This window comes from Petromyzon marinus, chromosome 4 (genome assembly GCF_048934315.1).
Source record: "Petromyzon marinus isolate PM22_M1 ecotype Great Lakes invasive population chromosome 4, UKy_Petmar_22M1.pri1.0, whole genome shotgun sequence".
In the NCBI taxonomy this organism is placed as follows: Eukaryota; Metazoa; Chordata; class Hyperoartia; order Petromyzontiformes; family Petromyzontidae; genus Petromyzon; species Petromyzon marinus.
The window spans coordinates 14,709,297-14,723,029 of NC_133670.1; the positions used below are offsets into that span (position 1 = coordinate 14,709,297).

The window sequence follows — 13,733 nt, forward strand, 5'->3', positions numbered from 1 at the left end:
TATGTAATTTTACAAGCTATATGATCATTGTAATATACACGTCAAGGAATTTGATTTAGATTTTTTTCTACCCAAACTATTTGAGAGAGCATGTTATACTTTGTGAGAGTTAATAATGCGTGACACGTCTCTTTTTTACTTTAATATTAGTCACGGTCAAATAACCACTCAGTCATGAACTGCAATAAAATAAAAAAAGTTAACAGTATTACAGTATTTGTAAAATTGTAGTGAAACAAGGTGTTTCCTTCCTTTCCCTGCTGATGGTGTTGATGGGTTTATTTTGTAGTGGAGGGCATGCTTACTGCGTTTACCATTAAGAAATGTGATGAAAAAGTCCACAGTGCTATGTGGTGTGGAACGACCTAGTAATCTATTTAAAGAAAAGTTCAGCATCTAAATGCACCAACTCGAGCCGTATCAGGAAAGGTCTCAATTGTGACAAAATATTCAACTAGTGTACAGTTTACTTGTACGTAAAAAGTACGTTTGCATATAAAGTAAATGCTTGCTAAGACACCAACCAGACTCTGCACCTAGTTTCTTGCGTCCAGGTGTCGTAAATGATGAAGAAGCCCATTGCCACATGTGTTACAAATTATCCGTAATTCATTAACTGAGCAATTTACAAAGTTGGCGAAAATTGTGGAAAGCAATTAATTTGCGAACACATGCCTATTATTTCACCAAAGACAGAAATAACATTTATTTGAACATTCAGAATATCCTGTTTTCAAAGGGCAGTAAAATATCTTGTTCAGTGAATGGAGCCTGTTTAAGATCCATTTCATCTTACGCAAGGTTAGGGCACTCCTTAAAAGTGGCCAAAGCTGCATAGCTACTCAAAGCCAAGTGTCACTTTCAATAAAGTTACCAGATAACGCTTGTTATTCACAGTGATGTTAGAGATGAACATTGTGGATCGTATTATCTGTGGTGCTATCTGCAATTTTGCTGAACTTATCTGTAATTAATTTCAGGGCTACACGTGAATAAGAGGATGAATTTGCCCATGTACTCTTGTCCATGAAAACAGATAGTGGCAAAACGGGATGAGAGAAAAAAACCTGCGGATAATCGTAGATAATAGGAATAATGGGACCATGGGTAATAGATTTTGTGGACTCTCCATCGATTACAGAAAGCATGGGTAATAGCCACAGATAAGAGGAGTTGTGCAGTTTTTTAAAATGCTGCAGATGTCTCAAAATCAGACTGTCTAAAGATTGAGTTCAATGATCAGGGTTGACCATGAGTATTTGTAAACAGATCATTGCACCAGCACTGCTTTGTGATTGCAGGAATGTGATGGTGCAAGGATACCATGTTTCAGTGGATACTGTTAAGATACTCAAGTATGAACACAGCATTTATGTTGATGATCCGACAATGCCAGCAATGCCACCTTAAACATTCAGCATATAACCCAAATATGCTGCAGTAATTGATGCATTATTTAAAATAATTAAAATAATGCATCACTTAAAATTGGATGTAAATAGTGTACTGTGAATTTAACGTTGCTGTTAGCGTGTTCAGTGATTAATTGCAGTTCATTTCTTTGTCAGGTTTATAAAATACTGTTTTTGCTTAAGTCCTGTGTGTCGATTCACTGTTATATGAAATATTTAAGAGCAGATTTATGGTGTTATGGGTGTGTTGAAAGCATGGCGTGTATTAGTGATGCAGCGAGTAACATTGATTATAAAAGTACACCACTATTGAACACGTAGGCTTTCACGACCATTATCATCCATAAGAGGTTTTTTGGGTTAGATCGCGTGAATATATAAATGTGTCGTTAAAACCCGCCACCACCCGACAGCCAACTAGTAAGGGTTGTCACGTAAACAGAACGTGCCAGTTCGTCACTAGTACAGCACACCGGTGTGTTGGAGAGCCAAGCACAACATTTACAATCTGAGTACGACGTTTCGCCAGTAATTACAACTAGCTTTGATGAAGCTAGTTGTAATTACTGGCGAAACAACTAGCTCACGTGTGACAATTGCTTTTAACGAACACGGATTAATAAAAAACACCATATGAATGATGCGGCCTCTTTGAGGACTCCGTTAAAGACTGCATTTGTGTATTCTCTGTCCAAACATTCTATGTATTCAAATCACTAATTATAGGGATTGATTTTATGCACTGATTTAGAAACTTGTTTTGTAGGCACAAGATTTACCATGTGCATCATTTGTAGAGATGGGTGTTTGCCGTTTATTAAAGCCACCAAGGGGGAATTAAAATGGTAGAGCATCCTTAAAGAGTAGGCACGTGTTAATCAACCCCCCAAACCCCTTGTTGATTTCATGATTTGTCACGATTTGGCTCTGCGATTCGATAAAAAAATCTGTTGTTTTTTGTCTCCCCATCTTTTTATGCTCTTTTTTACGTCTTGTTAGTACCGCTTTGTCCACTGTTTCGGGTTTGCTTCCTTTTTCTTTCTCTTTTTGGTGATGGTCCACTTTGGCATCGAGACATTGGGTCTCAAAGTGTGCCATGGCCTGGTGGATAGGGCGGCGCCGCCCTAGGTGGTCGGCAGGCTGCTCCCCCCAGTCTTGAAGGCCGATGTTTTCACATTTCATAGAGAACTTGAGGGTGTCCACGTCATGCCCTGGATTTTGTGGAGGCAGTGCCGATAGAAGCGCTCGAGCGCAGTGACGTTGCGCCGGTAGGTTGTCCACATTTCGCTGCAGTAGAGGAGCGTTGGGATGACAATGGCCCAGTAATCTCGGAGCTTTGTTCTGCGGAGATCTTTGTTAATGAAGACAAGCTGGTGCAATTTGTAGAAGGTGGCACTGCGCACTGGACTCTGTATTGGATCTCCTCGTTGACGGTGACCGTTTAGGATAAATAACTACCGAGGTAAGGGAAATATTCCACATTCAAGATGCCTTTCCATTGACATACATAGTCGGGAGGATGTTTGACTGGTCTGATGGCGGTTGGTGCAGGACCTTGGTGTTGGTGATGTTCAAGGTTCAGCAAAGTCTCTCACATGCAGAGTTGAATAGAGCGAGGGTCCTCTGGAGGTCCTGTGCAGAGTGAGCCACCACGCAGCAGTCGTCCGCAAACTGCAGGCCGTGGACATCTTTTGTGGTCCGCTTCTTCTTTGCCCGAAAACGTCCGAGGTTGAAGACCTTCCAATCAAGACAGTCCTGGATGCTGATGCCAGATCGAAGGTGACCGAGGACGCCGAGGGTGACCATAATCAGATTGATGGTGAATGAGGTGGGGGCGATCATTCAGATTCCCTACTCAGCACGGTGGCAGTCATGTCGTTGTGTCGTTGTGCAGGAGCCGCAGGATGGTGTCAACTTTTCGGGTGGGCCAAGGTTTTGGAAGACACTCCGAAGGGCTTCCCAAATGCCTTGGTTAGGTCGATGAATGCCAAGAACAGTTCGTGATGCTGCTCCCGACACTTTTTTTTTTATCTGGCGGGCAGCGAAGACCATATCTGCAGTGCCCTGGGATAGGCAGAATTCGTACTGTGTCTCCGGCAGGACCTCCTCAGCAACAGGACTCGATTGAGCAGGATACGGGCCATAATCTTTCCTGCAATGGACAAAGGGAAAATATCTCCCTGTAGTTTCCACAGCAAGACTTGTCCCCCTTCTTGAAGATTGTTACTATGGTCGCATTGCTGAGGTCGCCAGGGAGGTCTTTTTCGTCCCAGATCCTGAGGATCAGCTTGTGGAGCCTTGAAGTGAGCAGGTGGCTGCCAACTTGGAATACATCAGCTGGGATGCCATCCGAACCGCAGGCTCTTTTGGACTTCATCTTCCTGATGGCACACCTCAGCGCACTGATGGTTCATGGCTCACCAAGGTGGTGCTCCATGGGGTTTTGCGGCATAGCTTGGAGGGTCTCATCCGTCACGGTGGATTCCCTGTTCAGGAGCTATTAGAAATGCACTTTTCAGTATTGCCGGACGGCGGTGAAATGGTTTGAAGATAGGAAGCCTACCACTTAAATCTGGACTATTTGCAACTCTGCATATGCATCATGATCATTAAAATTGATTGTGATCGAAGAAGTGATGCACCATTATATGCCTACTAAAGAGCATGTGCAGTGATGAATAATGCAAATATGGGGTATATAAATGTATACAATTGTGAAGAAGTGCCAATGCCCAAAACGCATATTTTTAAATATCTTTTTTTACTTTTAGGGCATTGTTAATCATGAATCTGTTGAGTGTAATTTAAATAATCAGCATTGGCAATTAAGGAACATTTGTAAAAAATCTGAATTCATGTTAACTTCATAAAAACATTAATTTCAGTTGAATACATTTTGAAAAAAACAAATACGGTAAATTGTAATTGGCGAATAAGTTGATGACTTATTTAATATACAGTACTCAATTACTATTCTGTATGGATGGAATGATAAATTAGTTTTTCGATAGGAAGTCTTAATTCTTGAATCGTGTGTAAGAATTGATATTTTAAATGTGTATACATTGTATGTAATGGGTTCACAGTAACCCTTCAGCCACTAGTGGCATGAATTTTACACTAATGAAAAAAAACATTGTTGAATTTAATCACATTCCCTAATTGCGCCAATTAACCAAATCACTCGGGGCTGAATTGTTCCACCTCTACCATGAACCATGTCATATATTTTACGCATACATGATTACTTTTAGTTTTTATAATTCACACTGCAGATTTAGAAACGTGAGAAAAGTGTTATTCTTTTTTCGCTGTACCGAAGGTGGGTGAAAGTAAAAAACACGACCATAATTTTAATTTCTCTGACATTTTTTGGGCTAACAGCTTCAAGAAGCTAACAGCTTCTTGAAGCTGTTAGCTAGGCTAACAGCTTCAAGAAGCTGTTAGCCTAGATGAGCATGGGACCTCAAGGTTGATGGTTGTTAACAAAAGGTCAACATGTTTCGTCTGGGCTCCCAGTGGGGGCTATTTGATCACCCACTGAATACTCAGAGCATTTGCCTAGATGCTTTGCCCAAGTCCCCAGTTCCTTATGGTGGAGCTTCCAACTATCTTGAGATTTATGTTTCAGCATTTCCTTATTATCATCACTGGTTTAAAGTTGATATGCATATAATTATAGTAATAATTTATAATTTACTGCCCTTTGTCAGTCCACTACTGGATTAAGGTTTCCACATGCTATGTCGACCTAGGGGAAGGGCGGGGGGAGTTTAATTACACTTCACTTCACTTGTCAGTGTCGGTTACCTAAGGGGAGACCCATGACCGGTTCACATATCATTCAAAACTGATGTTAGCTGTGCCTGGGAAGCAGACTCCGGTCGCAGGGTTCTGAGCACAATGCGCTAACGGCTGCACCATCGCTCCCCTCATCTACTTTTAAGCTACCGTTTAAACACGTAACTTTTGCTCGAATTGTTAATAAAGACATGCTTACGGCAATGTTCATGTAAGGACGAACAATATTTTGTTAATCTTAAGTGTGCTACACTCGATGTTGATGTGCTCAGATTCTGGATCGCTCTTGGTACTTCCTCAAAAGATGGCACATCAGCCAGCCACTTACTGGGGGTGGCTGCTTCCTCCAATATTTAATGCATTGCAGCCTCAGCCAGCAGGTTCATCCCCCCTTGCCCCATGGGGTTTCCCCTCCCCCAAGACCTCACATAAATGCTCAGCACACCTTCAGACATGTTCTTGGGAGGTTCTGAAATAGGATCACCGTTCTTTCCCTTAAGGATGGTAATAGCTGTGGTGCCGCAAGTTACTTTTTTGATAGACTTAAAGAGTGATTTGCGATCGCAACCTACTGAGGCATTTTCTATCACCTCAGCAACCCACAACCACCACTCATCTTTGCAACACTGTGCGGTTCTTCAAACCACTGAGCGAAGGTTACTGTGAGCAGCCTCTTCGATGTGGGATGTGTAGACAATTCGAATATCAGAATAAGAATATGTATTTATACTGGAGGAATCCGGTGATCTCTAAATATATTTTTCACAGATGTCTAGTAGTTTCAGAGATTTCCAGTAGACGGTCGGAGTGGGCTTGTCACTTTCGGCTAGCTGGGACACCACTGGTTATCAGCTAGGGTTTCTGTGGAGGTCTGGACTACATGCCCAATGCAGCAAAAGCAGCTGCATGAGCCACAGTCCTGAACCTAACCCATTTTCCATCAGTATCGGGAGGAGGAGGGGGGGGACGATGCCAACCCCAGCTGCAAGCGATGATGACATTTTCGCTTGCAATTTTCATCAGCTAACCAAGACCAGCTGTTGGGTAATAATGGGGTCCTGGGTGGACACCCACCACAGTCGAAGAATGGCAGTCGAGGAATGGCAGGCCCATACAGATAAGTCGATGGTCAATGGGCAGATCAACTCCACTGTAGGTCCTGGTGTTAAGGATATGGGCCCGCATCTGCTGTTCCCATCCCTATAATAATCCAGCAGATGTTTTTGCTTGGACCCATTAAAGTTACCCAAAAGGATGACTCTATTCCGAGGGGCCACTTTAACCAGCCCCTGGGAAAGGAGACCATAGGAGGCATTTGACTCTTCAGCTTTGCCTGTATCTCTCCACAGATTTTCATCGTCAGTGGTCTGTGTAAGCTACCGCCACCACTACTATTCCTTGCCTCCCACTAATGGAGAGGCGAGCCCACAGAAGTCTGAGACTTGCAGTTTCCCACACCTCACCCCATGCAACCATGCCCCTTTCATTATTCTGTTCAATAGAAGAGCCAGTCCCTGTTGTTTGGTCATTTCCTGCCCTGAGTGGGGAACGGCCCGCCCCTCGTCGTAACTGGAGCCAGAACCAGCCCACCAGACCTATCCATAGACGTTCAGGTTGTGTTGGTCGAGCTACCGACAGAGGAGTTGCAGCCTTTTATCCGCAGTGTGTTTGAACTTTCACGAGGGTACTCGTAGTGGTTTTCTGCTTTTTATGGAAAAAATCTCGTGGGGGGTGGGGGGGAGGGGTTTTTGTCAGTAAACATCTCAGATGCCAGACCCTCCAGAACAAGATTATGGTATTTTGTCCATGGTAATTTGGTAATTTAATTCAAGATGGAGATGTTACAAGCCCCTTGCACCAATACAGAGTCCTTGTTGGCTACTGTGGTGGCTGCAATCACACCATGAGGGTAACAGCGGATTACTATTAGACTTCCCCTCAATGGCATTTCACAGTACACCACAGTGTAACCGACTGGCAACCACTGAGGATGTAAGAGTTGTTTTACCAGACTAGGAAAGAAGGTATGGCTTGCAGAGCCCTGATGTGGCTTCAGAACTGGTCCATCCTGCACAGATGCCATATTCCCTGTATGTCTGCTACAGCAGATGTGTAGGGAATTTCAAAAGGACCTACATCTATGCTTTATTTACCTGATCAAGGCCTCTGATACCATCAATAGGCCAGGGCTCTGGGTTATTCTCATTGCTTTCGGGAACCATGAACCGCTGCTCACAATAATTAAGGACCTTCGTGATGGTGAGCAGGTTGCATGGCTGGGAGTCGGAACCATTCCCTGTTCACCTTTAGGTGAGACGGATGTCCTCTGGCTCCTACATTATTAACAACCTTTCTTGACCACATAGTTTGAGAAGCTTCCATGGCTGTACTAGAGGAATTTCTATCTGTTACAGATACAGTGGAAAACTGATCAATGCCCGGGTGAGGTCAAGGGATGGCTTCCTATTGGTCAAGCATGTTATGTATGTTAATGATCTCGTATTTGCTGCTCGCTCTGAGGAGTTGGATAACTCTTCTGCTGAGCCTCATTGGTTCTGACTGATGGGGCAATTGTGGAGAGAGTGGAGGAGTTCCCATACCAAGTCAGAGTGATTATGCCCATGAAGCTTCTGTTTGGCAAGACAGAGAGGCGGGGGAGGGGGTGCTAAATGGGTGTGGCACGGACTAAAGAAGAGATGGGTTGATGTGGTACAGCAGGATGTAGAGCTGAGTGGCCCCGCTGATACTGCTACCAGAAGTGTCAAGATCCGTCTCTGTGGAGGGGGCACTTGAAGGATGCTACTGGGCAGTTTGAGGCAGTCATCCTCCAGCAACAGCGGATAGCAGAGAAGTGACGCTCACAACAACGACCAGAGCGCCGGGCAGCTAACACGCATCAAGATGGCACAGTATGGAGCACAGGTGGTGCATCTGCCAGTCATCGCAGGCAGTCAACCCATAACGCCTGGGTCTGTCCCGTGACCTCTTGTCAGCACGACTTTTATACTTAACGCAGCCTCAGAGTGCACCTAGCCTGGCACAAGCGCTGTGGTGACGTCACCACCATTTAGTGGTGAATGGCGGCTGTTGCTATGAATCAAAGGCGTTCGCTGTGCTATTGACCTTGACAGCCATGGAAATAAAAATACACAACAAAGACATAGCACAGACTTCAAAGGACTGAGCATGCATTTTAGTGCACTCACTTTACCATCAGAACAGTGCTTACAATTTTATACATGTACACACTTAAAAAAATCCTCATCAGCAACAGATATCGTTCGGTATTAAATGAGGAGCAAGACTTTAGGGGTGTAACGATAAATGTATTTCTCTCGATTAATATTCGCAAGCTCACGGTGCTGTATATGCATCGAATCACTTGTTTAAGGGCCGAGTTATTTTTGATTCTGGAAATATGATATGGACATGATATGCGAATGTTACATAATATAGGCCAATGGAACAAGCAAAACTATAAAAGAGTTAAAGAGGAGACAAGAATTGCTTTTTTATCAAATCGTGCCCTTGACTTGCTACAATTTGTCGGGGGGCAGCACGTGGGAAGGGGGGTGGGCGAATCATTATGCAGTGTCTAATTACCGCGTGTTAACCACCAAATGGGAGGTGTTGTACCCTCAGAGACTTGCCTATGTCCCTCGGCTCTTAACAATTCACGTGTATTAATGCAGTTATTGATTTCTTTGTTTACCATACATGCCTGAAATTGAGCATCGGAGAATCGATTTTTTTTCACGTTGTATGCAATTTATCGAATTGCATCCAAATCTTATCTTTCAGGATATCCACGTTGCGTACAGTAATATTTTCATTGTCATTTGCATTTTGTAGAATTGCGGGCAACTGCCATTCCAGTAACTTGAACGTGAAAAGAAAAGCATGTTAACTATAAAGGGCAAAGTAAATGTTTCACACAGTTTAGCAACATTTGTGTTTAAGAGTTGTATCATGTCAACAGTTTCCACAATGTTTTTCTCAATGTTTTTCCCACTGTACAATTCATGACATCATGTTTTTTTTTGACAGCAGTAAGAGAGCACTTGTTGGCATGTTCTACACGAAACCTAAGAAGTCTTAAAATACAATGGTTGTGAATACCTGGCGCAGCTGAATGTGACGTAAACAGGAACATGGCACTGGAACCATGCGTGAGTGCGGTTAGGATGGAGATTCGTTTTCTTTGTTTGTGTACAGGGTGGTCCAGATGTCTTGTGACACCGCCCCCACAATTAATTGACCGCTAACATATTTAATCTTGACTTAAAGCTTTCGTGAGTGTAGGAATTCATATTCTTTGGGTCTTTCGGTAAAGTCACGTAGATAGGTTGAAATAAAATAAAACAAAAACTAGGACGTTTCGATCACAACACAAGCGATCGTCATCAGGAGGAAACAAGAGTAAAGCTTCTTGGTTCTTTCGGTAAAGTCACGTAGAATGGGAATAACATAATAAAATAAAATAAGACAATAAAATGCTCACGACGTTTCGGCCACAACACAAGTGGCCTTCTTCAGGTGAAGAGACAGGTCTGTCCGGAAGACAGAGCTTGAATGAACGCTGTCATGCAAGGACCGCGTCTATGAAGCTGTGTGGGCGGAGTTGCAGTCACGAAAGCTTTAAATCGAAAAGAGTAAAGCTGCTGAGGTTTCGAATGGGTGTAGCCCAAGGGTCATGAACAAAGTGGGCGGGGCTAGTTATGTTAATGCGACAGATTAGCATGTTAATGTGACAGATTAGCATGTTAATGTGACAGATTAGCATGTTAATGTAAGATCGGAGGGCGACGTCAAAGACGAACGTGTTGCGATCGAAACGTAGTTTTTTGTTTTTTTTTTGTTATTTTCTTTGAACCTATCTACGTGACTTTACCAAAAGACCCAAAGAATACGCTGACATATTTTTCCTAATCATGTTCTTGGGTCTTTCGGTAAAGTCACGTCGATAGGTTCAAAGAAAATAACAAAAAGCCACGACGTTTCGATGACAACACAAGCAATCGTCATCAGGAGAAAAAGCAATAGCGGTGAAAGCTGCTGAGGCAGGCTGTTTTAAAGGTTTGAACTGGGCGTGTTTTAAATAAACCTTTAATTATTTTGTTTCATATAATTAAATGGGGGTCACAAGGCACCTGGACCACCCTGTACAGGACAGCAAAGCCTCACTCGCTGTCAAAGTCCAGATAGCTGTAAAACGAATTAAAATCAATGTAAAAACTACAAAATAGCATCCCTCTGTTACTATATACGTAGCGTGGCAGTTAGCGCACTGCACTACGAACACGGCGAGTCGAGTTTGATTCCCGCTCGTGGCCAACACCAGTGACGATTATCTGAACCGGTCCGAGGCCTCCCCCTAGGTCGACTCGACCTCAAATAAGTACCTGGTATGATATGTAAATATCGTCACTAGGAAGACAAAGGCGGCCGGGCATGGTGTTGACCACACACCACCCTTATGCACCATGCTGGCCCTTCATAGGTGCTCGCTAACATCATTTCCCCCAAACAGTTTGGGGGGTCTTTGTCTTTGTACGACTGTCAATGAACTAGTGTGTGTTATTGTACAGACGTATTGCCACAAGTACATTTATCATACTTTTAACTTCATTTTTTTAATATCCACCACACACAACGCAGTGCTTTCTCGTGGATTTTATTCGTACGTTATGTACCACGTAACATTGTAAGGTATATTGTACGTACATTATTCTATTATATTAACTTTTTGGGGATTTCATTTGTATATATTTTTAATGCCAAAATCTGGCTAGTCGGGGCCCCGCTAACCGTACACCTCTTTCACATTTTGCTGTACAGTGCTTTACATCCTGCAAAGAGCTGTCTTATATGCAAGGTTTATTTCATTTTTGGCAGACACGTATTAATATGTGAATGATTAAACAATATATATTTTTATATTTTACACTCCTGTCAACTCGCTGCTGGATGAAGGCCATTTCACTCCACATGTCGGTAATGGGGGGGGGGGGGGTTTGACCATACTTCACCACACTGGTCAGTGTGCACTGCTTCAGATACCACTCGCCACTGATGTTAGCCGCGGCCTGGACTGATCGCCCCCCCCCCCCCACACCAAAATATAATCCTGTAAAGTATTATTTTCTGAAGGCATTCATTGTTCCACTCGTAGCGGTACACATGCGTGTGAAACCACATTCAATTTGTGACAGATTTCCAGGTGTAAATTGGGCTAATGAAATGCACACGCAACCAAAAAGCACAAGTGGCTTGAATTGCCTTAATTGCCCTTGAGCGTGAATCCTGCTCCAAGTGTCTAATTATCATAGCGTAATGCTATTAATAAGCTGTCTGGCCATAGCTTAGTTATTGCTTTTCGTTTTAACAATAGATGAAGCCTGATTAATTAAATATGAACGATATATACACATTTTATAAATTGCGGTGGAGCAGACAAAACATGTACACGTTTTTTTTGTTTAAACAACGAATACGGTAATGTCATTTAGAACTGTTGATGCAGTCCACAGTATTGCGGAACGATGCAATTATTCCGTGTTTGTGTTGAGCGCATAATACACAGGACTGCGCTGCATTGGCTCAATGCTCCTAACTTTAAATAGCCGTGATCTTGAACTTGGATGGGCGCGCGTGGATTAACTGCTCAGGGTGATAGCTGTGACACTTTTGCGCATTGGGCGAACGCTATAAAACAGCCAGCGCTTAGTCAGGGACTTGGCCTTTCGCATTGTGATGTAGCTTATCTCGTTTCAGTCTGTGCTTCCTATATACATCCAAGGTATCTGCTGCAATAGCATAGACAGTTACGTGTGCGTTGCATTGGCGATACACAATAACATCTGCGACAATACACAGGACTCTACGGTAAGGCGAGCTTTTTGTGCGTTCACTTTTTTTTTATTTACGTGTACGTTACATGGTGGACATTACGTATAGTAGTACAACGCTGCATTGCTGTATGTATTTATTAAACATGTTAATTGTTATAGTTGTTTTCTTCCTTTGCGAGCCTGATTGTAATTATTAATTGTCGGAAAATGTAGAAAACACGTCTTGGTTTGTCTCTCCACATTCAATTACATATTTTGTTTTATTCTGTTACCCTATTTGCATTCAAGAACAATGTGTTCCAGAATGTATTTTTTTAAACTGCACATCCTGGACCAGTTTCAAGCTTTTTGGGTCTTCATCGGCAGTCAAGCTTGTCGCAAACATACTGCTGGGTCGCGCAGCAATACATGAGTGTTTATTTTATACTGAACTAGCTGTACTACCCGGTTTCGCCCGGGACTTGGATCCACCACGCCCGGCCGCCTTTGTCTCCCCAGTTGCGATGTTCACACACCACAGCAGCTAGTCGTTTGAGGCTGAGTCGACCTAAGGGAGGCCCAGGAGCGGTTAAAGTAATCATCACTGGTGGTGGCCATGAGCGGGAATCGAACTCGGATCACCGGGTTCGTAGCGCAGCGCGCTAACCACTACACTACAATGCGTTACGCTTCCACACAGACACACACACACACAGACACACACACAGACACACACACAGACACACACAGACAGACACACAGACAGACACACACAAACACACACACAGACACACACACAGACACACACAGACAGACACACACAGACAGACACACACAGACAGACACACACAGACAGAAACACACAGACACACACACACAGACACACAGACACATACACAGCGCGTTAACCACTACACTACAATGCGTTACGCTTCCACACGCGCGGGTGACGTGACAGATTTGACGTCACAGCTCACTTGCCGTGCAAAATATATATGCATTATTGAGCTCCCCCCCCTAAAAAAAAGTGTATTTTTATAATTTTTGCATGATGTACAATCTGGAAAGTACCCACATGGCAAATTTCCATTTTGTTGCATGTCGTGAAGTACGCTAAACATTTTGAACAGACACACATTCACAACTTTACCTTTTATATATATGGAGATAATCATGAAGATTTGTTTTTTTTATTCTCGCTGTTTCCCCCGGGTCTCCCTTGCAAGAAATACCTTTGTTTAAATCAGGCTCACACCTTGTAGCACTCTTCATGTACAGTGCATTAATTGGTTAGAAGTCACAATGTCTCCCTAATGAAATGAGATCAAGGCGTTGCTCGCCACTCGGTGGTTCTGGTTAAGTGGTGGAAATTCCACATTCTTCTGGAGAGGGGCAGACTATTATGTTGTTTGCCAAAACAGTACTAGTAGGGTGCATGATCCACATACCGTCACCATGCCTCACGGTCCCGCAATGCAACAATCTTTATGTCTCGAGCGTAAGAGCTGATTTCACCACTCCATCTCGGCAGTGGCTTTACTCTTGGGCAGGGTGCTTCCTTTTTTAACTGCCACTCCTCCGTTAGTCTCCACCACCACCTGCCCTGCATACGCTCACTTACATTTTGTTAGCGGTCAATGTTTGTGTCTTTACAATGGGTAAGTTCTCTCCTCTTATTTGTTTTAACAGT

At 43.3% G+C, this 13,733-nt stretch overlaps 1 protein-coding gene across 4 annotated transcripts in view; it reads left to right on the forward strand.

Moving 5' to 3' along the window:
* The window catches only part of GPD2 (glycerol-3-phosphate dehydrogenase 2), an 81,991-nt gene that overhangs the window by 12,726 nt on the left and 55,532 nt on the right, over window positions 1-13,733 (forward strand). Inside the window, exon 1 of one of the 4 annotated variants that reach the window (XM_032946066.2) lies at window positions 11,938-12,098. The exons of the other annotated variants lie outside the window; for them this stretch is intronic. The gene's annotated coding sequence lies outside the window, so the exon portion shown is untranslated. Of the gene's footprint in view, window positions 1-11,937; window positions 12,099-13,733 lie in introns of those variants that run through there. 4 annotated transcript variants of the gene reach the window in all.